Source organism: Stegostoma tigrinum, chromosome 17 (assembly GCF_030684315.1).
Source record: "Stegostoma tigrinum isolate sSteTig4 chromosome 17, sSteTig4.hap1, whole genome shotgun sequence".
In the NCBI taxonomy this organism is placed as follows: Eukaryota; Metazoa; Chordata; class Chondrichthyes; order Orectolobiformes; family Stegostomatidae; genus Stegostoma; species Stegostoma tigrinum.
In genome coordinates this window covers 522,965-537,051 of record NC_081370.1, presented here as the reverse complement: position 1 = coordinate 537,051, position 14,087 = coordinate 522,965, and the positions used below count along the sequence as shown (strand labels likewise).

At 44.5% G+C, this 14,087-nt stretch overlaps 1 protein-coding gene across 2 annotated transcripts in view; it reads right to left on the bottom strand.

Annotated features, from left to right (window-relative positions):
• The window catches only part of creb3l1 (cAMP responsive element binding protein 3-like 1), a 139,996-nt gene that overhangs the window by 82,753 nt on the left and 43,156 nt on the right, over window positions 1-14,087 (bottom strand). The window contains exon 1 of one of the 2 annotated variants that reach the window (XM_059651849.1): window positions 51-186. The exons of the other annotated variant lie outside the window; for it this stretch is intronic. The gene's annotated coding sequence lies outside the window, so the exon portion shown is untranslated. Of the gene's footprint in view, window positions 1-50; window positions 187-14,087 lie in introns of those variants that run through there. 2 annotated transcript variants of the gene reach the window in all.

Sequence of the window (14,087 nt, the reverse complement as noted above, 5' to 3'; positions counted from 1 at the left end):
CTACAGTTCATCTGTTATTGATTGTTTGCAGATTAAACAAAGTTCCTTACCTTCACTATTGTACCTGTCCCGGATTATTAGTGAGCTGTGTACAAACGGGATATCCTGTATATATCATACATATGTCTCTGAGACAGCATGCGTCACTGCTATTGTGAAAAGGTGACAGGTGAAGCAAGATACCCCCAACTTCACCTCAACTCACTGACAACAATCCACAAACAACGCTGTGCTCTGACTTGCACTCTTTCCACATTTGCCACCAACGAAATTCCTGGCGTCAGGGCGACACTATCTAAGCTGAACTGCTGTGAACTCCTGAAGGTGAATGAATGATTCACCAGGTAGAGTCCACACCCGCGGACAGCCAGCAATGAGCAATGTGTGAACGGCACAGGCTCAGCTCTGAGTTCTCTACATGCTTCATTCTCAGCTGCTGCTGAAGGGCTACGGCAGAGGGCACCACCCCGATTGAAGAACAGTAGAGGAGAGAGGTAGTAGGGGGCCTGGTCGGTCTGGGTAAGATGGAGTCATAGAGTAGTACAGCACAGAAACAGACCTTTCGGTCCAACTCATCAAGAACAACCAGATATCCAAATTAATCTAGTCGCATTTGGCCTACATCGCTCTGAACTCTTCCTATTCACATGCCCATCTAGCACGATGGCTCAATGCCAGAGACCCTGGTTCAATTCCAGCCTTGGGTGACCATCTATATCTTGGGCGTGCACATTCTCCCCCCGTCTGCATGGGTTTCCTCTCACACTCCAAAGAGGGGCAGGTCAGGTGGATTTGCCACGCTAAGGTTAGGTGGATCATTCATTGGAAATGCAGGGATAAGGGGATGGGTCTGGGTGCGATGCACTTAAGAAGATCAGTGTTGACTTGATGGACCAAATTGCCTGTTTCCATGCTGTAGGGGTTCAATGCTTTTTAAATGTAATTGTATCCACCTTCACCACTTCTTCTGGCAGCTCATTCCATAGACACAACACTCTCTGTGTGAAGAAGTAGCCCCTTGGGACTCTTTTAAATCTCTCCCCTTAAACCTATTCCCTCTAGTTTTGGACTGTCATACCGTGAGAAAAAGACCTTGGCTATTAACCCTATCCATGCCCCTCATCATGATATTGTAAACCTCTACAAGGTCACCCCTCAGCCACCGACACTCCAGAGAATGTAGCCCCAGTCTATTCAACCTCTCCCTGTAGCTAAATCCCTCCAATCCCAGCAACAATCTTGTAAAGCTTTTCTGAACCCCTTCAAGTTTCAAGACATCCTTCCGATATTTGGGAGACTGGAACTGCACGCAGAATTCCAAAAGTGGCCTAACCAATGCCCTACACAGCCGCAACGTGACCGCGGTGGGGGAGGGGGAGATTTTGAAGCTTGTGAAGTCCACATTGATACCATTGGGCTGCAGGGTTCCCAAACGGAATATGAGTTGCTGTTCGGGCGGCATCGTTGTGGCACTGCAGGAGGCCCAGGATGGACATGTCGTCTGAGGAATGGGAGGGGGAGTTGTGCCGCCTGCTCTCTCTCTCTCTCTCTGTCTCTCTCTCACACACACACACACACACACACACACACACACACACACACACACACACACACACACAAAATGCAAAAATGAGCTCAGTTCAATCACTCAGAGGTGCAGTCACTCTTAAGATCTAAGTCCAGTTTTGATTGGGCAGTGGGGGTAATCTTGGTTTTGACAGCCAGCATAAATCATGCGGGACATCCACAAAGCTTTCTGGCATTCATTTGTGTTGGCTGGATATTCATAATGACTGACTGATCTTCATTTACACAATGATTTGTTTAACACCATTTCCCAACATCAAAGCAACCGCACTCTCTGTTTACTCACTTGGGCCAACTGCTTCCTTCTAGATGTACTGTAATTTCCCACATTAGGAGTCTTGTACACCATTTTATAGTAACAGCTTAAAACATGGATTTGTAGCTGTGAGTGACATTGTTCTGAAACGACTGCAAAGTACTAGCACAGAAAAGGTGCAGTGTGCTAACATGTGAATTAGGGAAGATATGACTGGAAGAAACAGTTGGTAATTATATAATTCCTTTCACTACTTTAGGGCAATTTATTGGTGAAGAAGTAGTTTATCTTTGACATATAGTCACCGTTACAGTATAGGCACCCATGGTAGTCCCTGTTATAATTGCAAACAGTGCTATACAGGCTGGCTCCTGGATCAGGGCCGGAAGGGATCTCCATACAGCCACTAGGGATTTGGAGAGATGAAAGTTTGCAAGTGCACTGGTCAATATCTTCAGATTAACATCTTTTTCGGCCCTACTGGTGGGATTTAACTGTTCGCAAATCAAAAGGCTGCTGCTTCCACTTGCACAACAGCAGTGCCTGCATGCCGCAGTAATCTATTGGATCTGGTGTTGCTTGTGATGATTCTGCAGGATGCAGCTGAAGGGGTATACAAGTATCGATGTTTCTCCCAGGATTTATCACACCACTCAGCAGTCAGCTCAGCATCGCGTATCTGTGAAAATTCGTTCATGCTGCTGTCCCTTTCGGTCCCATCATATGGGCAAAATTGGCAAAGTTCAGCATAAATTAGAGGGTGCAATCATTATTACCACAGAACCCCTCCCACATAGGAAATGGGTTCCATGCTATTTTTTACTTTGAAAACTGCCAATCTGCTCTTAGCACTTTAACAAGACCGCACCCAGATCCTGTTCATTGGTAGGGTCATTGTGGGCTCCAAAATTATAATAATCCAATGAAACCATTCTCATAATCAGATCGTAAGGCCAGCCACATTCACCAGCCAAATGAGACAGGTTACCAGCAGAGACATGGAACTGAATCTAAGGTCATCTGATCAAAATGACATAGAGCCATATCAGGCTAAACAGGGCCTATAATATTGCTTGCAACAAAGCAGCCTTAGATTGTCAGCCTTTATATATAGCAGCCTTACACGATATACTGGACAGCCAGTGTCAACACAAAACAGATCGTTACTCTGTGTAGAAAAACAGTAATTCTTCACAAATTCCCTTCATTTGCTCTGACCTTATTTTAACAAGTGGCTACCTAGCCACTTACAGCAATACTCACTCTGCCATCTTCCTAACCGTCCCTTAAACACCCCCATTGGCCTCAGGAGCTGCTGGGTAGCCTTTCACTGAGGCCCCACTCACAACACAAGGGCCTGAGTCCTCAGCTAGTCCATTACAGCTGCCAGGAAAATCCAGCTAAAACGAACCAATTGCCAGAACAAAATTCCAGCTAACCCTGAGAGCAAAGTCATACTTATGGACGCACGATAATATAGACTTTCCTCTTGGGCTCTGTGTAATATAAAGTTGGTCCTAAACTAACAAATACCCTCAGAGGGCTAAAGTGCTTCTGCGGTCTATTTAGGAGATGGAGTTAGGTTGAATACATGTTACAGAAACAAGTCATTTAACTCAAATACTCCATGCTTATACAAACATCCCTGTTCCTCTCCATCTAACCCTCTCATACTATCCTTCTATCTTGATCTCTCTCATGCATTTATGCAGTTTCTCCTTGCGGTAGCACGTTTTACATTTCACCATTCTCTTCACAAAGAGGTTTTCTCTTGAGTTCCTCTTCAGATTTATTGGTTACTGTCCTATCTTTTGTGTCCCTCTAGTTTTGGATTCTCCTACAAGCGGAAATATTTTCTCGGTGTCTCTAGTGAATTGGCTAATGATTTTATTACACATGGCGAAATTCTGACAGACTTCCTCTGAGTTTTCTCACAGAGAGAATTTTATTTATCTATGGATGTTTAGTCTCAGCTCCTAAAGGTTATTGTATTACTTCGAGAATTCGGTTTCAATTAATCCGATAGTGGGCCAGGCTTCAAAGAAACAAAATGTGTTGCCAAGTTGTATGTGGAGTTCCAGAGGTCACAGTCAACCAGGATACCACTGGTAACTAAATCCGACGTAACTTCTCCGCAAAGTCAATTACTTGGATGCGGCGATAGTCAAAACACTGGCAACAGTTACGCTTGGAAATCCTGAAAGGTATTCATGCTTTTATTGCTAATTTTCAGTTTAATCTTTGAATGGTGAGATGTTTCGGTGCTAAGAGAATTGCACAGTTTTCATATCTCACCGTTGAACACTCACAGTTCAGAAACAAGATAGATCAAACTTAGAAAGTAGCAGGACTAGGTCATTCAACCCTTTGAATCTGCTCCACCATTAAATATGACTGTGGGCAGGTCATCCAATTCAGTGCCCTGTCTCCACTTTCTCCTTTGATGCCATTAGCCCTAAGATTGAAGAGCTGCTTCTTGAAAACATTCAATGTTTTGGCCTCAACCACTTTCTGTGACAGAGAACTGCTCAACTCTCCGGGTGAAGACATTTCTCCTCATCAAAAACAAAGCTCAGTTTTCATATTGAACAAGGCAATCAGTATATGATGTGTCAAATATCAAATTCCTCTGCCATTGCTCCATTGCAGTACGGGGATATTTCTACAATGGGCGAGATGAAATGCAAAACTCCTTCTTTTCAGGCTTATCATGAACTTGAATTATTTGTTAAAGAAGAGTTAGATGTTTCCAGATCAGGTCCAACATTGTTTCCTCATTGCAGATTAAAATGCCCTCTAAACTGGCCTGACTGTGTGAGAAGGACTGTGCCTCTCCCTATTGTGTGACACTGAGCAGGTTCCCCTGAACTCTGAACATCAGTAGATTATATTTCTGCCAATGTTGGGTGTATGGCCGATTAGTTGGGGTGTGGAGTGGGTCCCTCCTCTCTGTCAGCACTAACTGATCATTATGTCCTCTATATATACAATGCTCTTACATGTAAGGTCTATAATATGCATAGAAATTAAAGTTGTTTCTTTAGGGTGCCCTGCAATTTTAAATATGTTAAGGTCTACATTTTTTTTAAAAAGTTGGTTTGAGATGTTGGCGGACTAAACTTTAAACACTGCCCTTTGACTTCTATGGCCTTGCTGCAAAGCCATATCACAGAGATTGGATCTGGTTTTTCTTTACTTATAGGACTGATCAGAATCCAGATGGCTGTTGGCATTAGCACCAATCAGTCCCTAACCTCTGCTGAAGTAGCCCATCCTATTTAAAGTTCCAATGTGAGAACCTTTGAATGAGAGCTCACCATCACCTTGCTCCTGGGAAGACTCATTTCTGGTGACGGATACAGAGTTAGCGCTGCCTCAGCCCTCAGCACACAATTGAGGCTGATACTGCAGTCTTGAGGGAGATCTCAGAGGAATGCATCTTTAGAATTAGGCATGAAACTTTCAGGTCGAGGTTGCTCTCTGTTATCCCAGTCCATTTATCTCTCCACACCAACATCACTAAAAGTGGATATTTCACTGCTGTTCAATCTGACTGCCCTGATTCCTGCATTGCAACTGCATTTACACATTAAAACACATTTAATTAGCTGGAAAGTGCTTCGGGGTGAACCTTGAATTCATAAAAAGCTTTGCATAAATGGATTTTCTTCTTTTCATGGAAAGGTAAAGGGACTAAAGTGACTGTTATATCAAGAGTCGTACATTATAACACCTGATTTATTAAACTATCTCCAATAGTATGTAACCAGAGAGTGGAAATACTCCACCAACAGTTCCATGACAGTCTGAGCCACAGAAGCCCAAGAGTGTCTCAGAATTCACTCACAGGAAGTCCCTACATTTGAAAGTGCTAGCTGTAAACCGGGGTGGATCCCGTCTGATCCCTAGTGATTGCGGCCAAAGCAGTCAGATTCCCTGGAATGTTAGAAGGAGGTCTTTCAGTAGTAGTTAAGAAGGCATTTCGCATGCTTGCCTTCATTGCTCAGACCTGAAGCTGGGATGTCATGTTGAGGTTGTACAGGACATTGGAATACTGTGCACAGTTCTGATCATCCGTTATAGGAAGGATATTATTAAGCTGGAGTGGGTTCCGAAGAGATTTATAAGGATGTTGCCAGAAAAGAAGGACTCGGGTTATATGAAGAGGCTGGATAGGCTGGGAATTTTTTCACTGGAGCGTAGGAAGTTGTGAGGTGACCTTATAGAGGTTTATAAAATCATGTGGGTTCTAGATAAGGTGATGGCAGGTGCTGTTTCCCTAGGGTGAGGGGTTTTGAGACCAGGGGCATACTTTTAAGGTGTGAAAGATTTAAAGGAGAAAGATTTAAAAAGGCATGGGAGGGAACTGTTTTACACAGAAAGTGGTTCGTGTGTGGAGTGAACTTTCAGTGGAAGTGGTGGATGTGGGTACAGTTACAACATTTAAAAGACGTCTGGATAAATACATGAATAGGAAAGTTTTAGAGGGATATGGGCCAAACATATGCAGGTGAGACTAGTTTAGTTTGGGATTACAGTCACCATGGACTGGCTGGACCGAAGGGTCTGTTTCCATGCTCTACAATGCTATGTGCTGATGAATCCAAAGGCCTCGAACTGAAAGACATGGATCAAATTTTTTTAATGGGGTGTCACTAAGGTTGATAATGCATATTGGTGTCTAAGATGTAGGATTTTAAACTTCTCTCCAGTGTGGAAAGAGTGACAGAGTTCCAAGGGAAATAAAGAGGTGCTCAACTTGGGCAGGAATCTCAATCCATTCCTGGCCAATCTCCTGTCAGAAAGGGGACATTAGCCAAGAGGGAAAGCTTCATTCTAATAGGCGTGTGTGCACACAAGTATTTATGTATGTGTGTGTGTGTGTGTGTGTGTGTGTGTGTGTGTGTGTGTGTGTGTGTATTTGCAAATTTCATTTTATTGTATTTACAGGGTGTGTCGCTGGGAATTGATTACCTGTTGCTAATTACCCTTGAGCAGTCTTCTTGAACCGCCACAGTCCACGTGGGCTAGGTGAACCCACAGTGCTATTGTCTAGGGAGTTCGAGGGTCTTGGCTCACCAACAAGATTGAACGGTGATATATTTCGAAGCCAAAATAATGTACGACTTGAAAGGGAACTTTCAGGTGGTGGCATTCCCATGTCTCGCTGCCTTTGTCTATGTTGCGACAGTCCATCTTGGAGATGGTACATACTGCTGCCAGTTTGTGAGGGTGGTCCTGTGCAGAATGTTTAAGGTGTCTGTGTGCTTGTGTCTGTATATGCTTATGGGTGTGAGAGTATTTGCATGCTTGTAATGTGTGCATGCTTGCGTTTGTACACTTCAGTGTGCACATATATGTATGTGCATGCATGTGTGTGTTTGTGTGTGATATGTGTTTGCACATGTGCATGTTTGTCTGACATAGGTGTGCATGTGCATGTTTGTGTGTGTGCATATATGTTTATATGTATACATGTTTGTATGCGTACGTATGTTCTTACATATGTATGTTTGTACGTACAAGTTTGTGTGTACATGTTTGTATGTGTGCATGTTTGTGTGAATATGTTAGTGTGTGTGTGCTTGCATGTGTGCTAGGCATGTATATTCTCAGCTGTGCACATACGTCTGTGTGTAGCTGGATTCTGCATGTATGCACACATTGGAAGTGTGTATGTGCATCTGTGCAAGTGTGTATCTTTGCGTGTGCACGTATGTATAAACTCGCATGTGTCTGTACGTGCATACATGAGTGTGTGCATATATGAGTGTGGACTGTAGTGTGCACACGTCGTCTGTAGTCAGTGAACCCTTGACAGTAATGTGGTTTCTTTGAAGTAACGACTGCCCACCCTCAGAGCCTGACCTGTGCACAAAGCAGCATTTAAATGCAGTCCCTCACATGCATGCAGCACCAGTGCATGTATGTGTGTACGTGCGCACACACACACACACACACACACACACACACGCTCAAAGTACAGAAATGCACCATTCTAACATTCACCAGAGGCACCCAATACTGGTGCCAAATTGTGGTATCCAAAAATAAAACCTCTTCGATGCACTAACAATGACCCTTCAGAGCTCCGGAAATACTACTAACCATGTCAGTTAACTCTCAGGATCTTTAAAACTTTAGTAACGTGTAAATAATCGTCCAGAGCCAATTGCAAACACACGGGGCCAACAGACCGGTGTACCCTCCTGATCACACAGAGATACCAGGAGTCTCTGATCCTACTCTTGACTGTCACTGAAACACAGCAGACAGGAGCTTACAGAGCTCTCTGCAGTCCAGCTACTGAGCACTCCACTCACAGGGGGAATGGTTTATGAGGAGCTGGGAAGGGCAAGGGGAAGAGATTTGGTCTCGTGTGGAAATGAGGAAAGCCCAAGGTGAAGACTTTCAGCAAAGACACATAGTCTCAGTCTGATCCCACCAGATATATTCTACTGAGGGTGCTGCTGGTGCTGACAACTGGGGTTTAAAGAACATCCTCTGCGACGATGGTAACAACCTTATAGATAACAGCACGTCAACTGAGCTTATCCCTGTAGATAAGGTCTCTCTCCTGTCTCATATTCAGTGCTGGAAAGGAAGACTTCCATTTAAGTAGCACCTTCATAAGCTTGTGATATTCTTTACAGCCATGTAACTCTGAAATCTGCTCACTGGTGCAATATCAGAAATGTGAATTAAATCAGCACATAGTAAGATCCACAACAATGACAATGTGGTAAGGACAAGATTATTGGTTTTGTGAATAGTTGAGGGATAAATATTGGCAAGGACATGTGCTGTTTAAAAGGAACAGTGCAGTTCAAATGTATTCTATTGGTTGCAAATCCCTTTGGAACAGCTATACAAGTACAAGTTACCGGTAGATGACAGGGGCCAAAGAAGTGAGAGCAAGACAACGCCTCAGGAATACTGAGACCAACTTCACGAAGGATGTATTGACCCTGGAGCAGGTTCAGAGGAGGTTCACAGGAATGGTCCTAGGAATTAAAAGCTGAACATATGAGGAACATTTGAGGACTCTGAGTCTATACTCGATGGAATTTAGAAGAATGAGGAGGGATCTAACTGAAACTTACAGAATAATGAATGGCCTGGACAGGGTGGATGTTGGGAAGACGTTTCCATTGGTAGGAGAGACTAGGACCCGAGGCGGCATAGCCTGAGGGTAAGGGGAAGATCTTTTAGAACAAAGACAAGGAGAAACCTCTTTAGCTAGAGAGTGGGCAATCTATGAAATTCACTGCCACAGAAGGCTGTGGAGACCAGGTCAATGAGTACATTTAAGACAGAGATAGATAGGTTCTTGGTTGTCAAGGGGATCAAGGGTTATGGGGAGAAAGCAGGAGAATGAGGTTGAGAATCTTATTAGCCATGATTGAATGGTGGAACAGACTCGATGGGCTGAATGGCCTAATTTCTGCTCCAACATCTTTACGGTCTTATGGTCTAAATTTCTTTTCTCTCCTTGCTTGTCACTACCTCTGCCTTTCGCTTTGCCCGTTCCACCTTCTTAAATCTTGTCCTGACTTTGCCCCTGTCTCATACCTCTCGACATGGCCTCGCGGTGTCTTCCTGACTCTGATGGACCACGTATGATGAGTGTGAGCCCGGGAGGAGAGTTGGCAGGCTAATGCATCACAGCGCAACCCTCCCTCCTCAAAGATCGCGTCAGTGTATTCACCGACCTCGGCTGCTCAGGAGTTCCTGCTCAAAGAAGTAAAATGGACAGTGGCCACATACACAGGTCATATTGACCTCTCTGCATTCTGGCTACATGTCACAGTACAGGCACTATACAGAGAGCAGGTGAGAGAGGAAGATCCCTCAAACAGGAAGTGATTCAGCCCCACTGTTCTTCCAGGAGGAATAAATCATTAACATCCCTGGAAGGTCCAGCAGTAACAGAAAGTCAAATATAACGCCCCCAAGTGGCACGTAAGAACTTGTGGGAAATGAGCAAGGGACAGTTAAAGAGTATAAAAAGTGCACTACTTGATCATGGCTCCCTTCCCCTCTCAGCGGGGAGCACCACATATAATGCGTCACAATCTCGAGGTTAGCAGATGCCCATTTCCCATCCATTGACAGTAAGTCTCAGCAGGCTATTCAGCTAAGAAGGCAGCACAGTTGAATTCCCGTGCACATCGGTGAGCTGACTTGACGCTGATTAGAATTTAAGCCTCAGGCTGATTTTTTTTGTTTTGTTTTCCAAATCTTTTATAGAAAATTGCACTCCTGACTGAAAGCAGCCAACAGGAAATCAAACTTGAGGCCATCTTTGTCGACATGCTACGGCTTAATTTCTGAGTCACCACACAGCCCCTAATGTACAACAGAGATTTAACTCTCACAAGAGCCATTCATAACGCGGAGATCGATCTCTTGTGCCAGAAGCAAGTATTCTCTCCTCCTTTCCTTCGTCTGGTTTGACCTGTTCTTTGGGTGCGGGGAAGACTGGACAAACTCGCAGAGGCCTACAGTTTAAATTGTACAACTGCTGGAGTTCCTTTTACTGCTGGCTGAGTTCCACCAGTTTTAATAGAAGTCGCCAAAGCCAACCAGCTGCAGTTGTCTGGAAGCGGGGTCATGAGTGAGAAAGCCAACATGATTTATCGGCCTAGCGGATAGATTGGCAGCTTGGTCAGCCCCACCAGCTAAAGGAGGAACCTCTTCTGGGAATGATGGAGGAACGCTGGGGAGCAGAGATGTAAAAACCAACAACTTGAAAGGGGGGGGGGTGTGCGAAATAGAAGGCTTGCAGTTTTGAAGTGCCTCACTCAGCAAACCGGTCTCATTTGACGGCTGGGTTGGTGTATGAGGAGAGATTGAATTGGTCAGGACTGGGGTTTAGAAAAATCTCACAGGAATGGGTAAAATTGTAGCAGGGCAAGCAAGGAAAGCGTTTTTCCCAGGGATCACACCCTCAGGATATGGAGTAGGCCATTCAGGGCTGAGATGAGGGAAAATGTCGTCACCTAGACTCTGTAGAATTCCCTGTCTCGAAAAGGAGCTGAAACAAATGGACTGAATGTTTTCAAGAAGGAGTTAGTTATAAGGGATGAATAGCCTGGAGGGAAAGCAGGAACTGGGTACAGAGTTGGATGATCGTACAGGATGGCTCTAAAACCTGATTGGCCCAGTCCTACTCTTACTTCCTGTGTTTTTCCATGTTTCATGACCTGACATGAACATGACATAGCCAGTGAAATACATCATCACTGTTGTAATAAAAACCGAAAGAACTGCGGATACTGCTAATCAGGAAGAAAAACGGAAAAAGCTCAGCAGGTCTGGCAGCGTCTGTGAAAAAAAAACAGAGTTGACGTTTCGGGTCAAGTGATCCTTCCTCAGGTCACCAGGCCCGAGGTGTTAACTCTGACTTTTTCTTCACAGATGCTGCTAGACCCGCTGAGCTTTTCCAGCAACTTCTGTTATCACTGCTGTAATGCTGGAAATGAAGCTACCAATTTACCCTCAGTTAGGCCCTGTAAGTAAATGCGGCAATGGTTGGGTACTGTGTTTTCTATCCTGTTCTTTACTGATACTTTTTCTCCCCCTCCTATCTCCTTGGCCAACTCCTGTCCGCACCCTCACGTGAGATGGTAGATCTGTGAGATATTTCTGGGTGTTGCCATTATCACTCCTAAGTCAGGGAAGTGCCTGAGAACATGCAGCATTAAATCGTGAAATCATTCATGTTGTTGGTCACAAAGTGAAGGTGGGGAGTTTTGGGGGGGCATGTTGGGTAGTGACTATTTTGTCTAACTTTCTCCACTTTCCAACCATCAGCATGTATCCTCGCAGCTTAACGACATTTCAAATGGCTCAAGAGCTTTTGCATCAGTTTGGTGACTGTGGACAGTGACCATTGCTGGTTACTATGTGAGTAGAGTTGTGTTTCCTAACCTTGGTCTAGAATTTACTGATTTGGTATGTAAACCCTTCCTGCAATAGTTGTTTACGATGAATTGTGAACAAAAATATAATGGCTAATTACTAGCTTCTATATCTCGATAGAATACTTCATGTGTATCAGTTCAATGTCAAAGCACCCAAATTCTCAGAAATCTTTCCTCGCAAACTCAGTTCCTTGACATTAGGGATAAGATTTTCCTTCCTCTCATTGCTTCCAGAACCCAGAGACTCCTCTTTGGGCTTATAATGAGAAACAAATGTAGTATCCAGGGTATCGCTGCGCTCAAAAGGAGATTTTAAAAATTTCTGACACCTTCCACGCCAAGCACAAAATGTTATCTCCGTTTCTCTCTCTGCAGATGCGGCCAGAACCTACTGAATTTCTCCTGGATGCTGTTTGTGTTCCAGACCTCCAGCCTTCGCCACATCTTGCCTTTATTAAGGTGGCTCGAAAGCCATGGAGTTTGAGAGAGTTGACCGTGGATGTGATCTAAGAAGGCAAGAGAGGTGTTGGTTGAGGGAGTTGGGGGAGTTGATTAGGCGTTGGGAAGAACAATCATACCGGGAATGTCTAACAAATCCAGTGCGCCAACAACAGGGAAGGCCAAAGTCTAGAAGGGATCAGAATGACAAGTGGGGGAGCAGAAATTAAAATCTTGTCAGAGGTGAGAGTTGTGCTATGTCTTACAGCCAGTGCGCAGTATACCTTTCAGAGACAATGCTCATCAAATCATCATGTTATCACAGCATGTGGCCTGATGGAATAAAGGTCTCAGGCTCTATCTTAACCAGGGCCACTTGCAGCATGACATGCTGATGGAAGACTGTTTTTTTTTGTTGCAACTTATCTAAGTAATTGCCCAAATACTGAGACAAAACAAGCCACAGTCCAACCAGACCACAAGGCTACTCTTTCATGAGATGGCTGGTGGTGGGATAGCATACCTCCTGTGAGGAGGGGAGGTTGAGGAGAGTCCATCATGGTTATTGAACCTTTGCTGTTGGCATCATGCTACCTTACAAACCAGCCATTCAGTCAATTGAACTAACCCCTCCTTACCCTTCCCCAGCTTTAGTTCTTACGGATTGGAGCGACCACAAGCATTGCTGCATTTGGTGGGACATCCTCGCTAGCAACGGTAGTTGGTTTGAAACCATCCGAGATGTTGATAATTGACCCTGGAAAAACTCACTGAACATCTGCGAGACAACAGCCCTCATCTTCAAAGCTTTTGGAAAATTAACAGCACCAATTTCTTGTGAGTACAGATCTGTAAATCTGCAGTTCCCATTATCTCTGATAGTAAACTGTCAGCCTGGTATCCAAATTAGGAGTAAAAAAAAACTGTCAAACATATTCACAGTTGAAATACAGAGATCTCCTGATCTAAAATTGTGTTCAAAACACAATATGACCCCTTATTTGATGGAAGAGCAAAAAGATCCAGATAAGATCTGCAGGGTGCTCAAAGAGTAGCCCAAGGACAAAACTTTACATCCAGCTTGACAGTCTCTAACTCACACCTTACATTTGAAAATCCAAGGGCTGAATCTTACATTTTCTTGGTTAGATTCAAGTCAAGTCGAGGTTTTTGGAGGGATTTTTTGAGTTTCCTCATCCTATTGCACAAAACTCACCTCAGCAACTACCTGCCCACCCCAAGCACCTCTTACCTTCATTGTCTGCCCTATCTTAGCACGCATCATTCCAAAACCAATTTGCCACTCAGCAGATATCCACCCGAGAAAAGCTAACACTATTTGCATCCATGCTACCCACAAAAGGCTCCTGAATGAGCACTGTCAAAGCTGCCCAGTTCATTGGCACACAGTTCCGTGTGAACATGTCGGAGAACGGGATGTTATAACCAGAGCTCTCTGACCACTGTAATCTCACTCATTCCTTCTCTTTTATCTCTTACAGGTAAGACAGCCTGTATGGGTGGGGACTGCCCGATATCCATATCCTCACTCCCTGCGAGGAGAGAATCCTGGCCCTCACAGGAGAAGACCTGGACCAGTTCAGGAATGAGTTCAAGACGTCCATGTTCCATTAACTGAGTGAATACCCCGCTTCATTCCACAGCAACTCTCTCGGTAACCCCACTGTCCATGCCATCCATTTCTAAGCTCTCCCTGCCCCCACTTCTTTGGTCTTACGAGTTCCGCCGGAATGCTCAGGTCTTCTGCGGAGAAATTTGTGCCTGTTCCATCCATGACCCCTGGGGTTGACTATGGTGGCCTCGGAGGAAAATCTGGTTGGATTCCTCCTGCCCAAACACTGGCGCCGTGCCAGACTTAA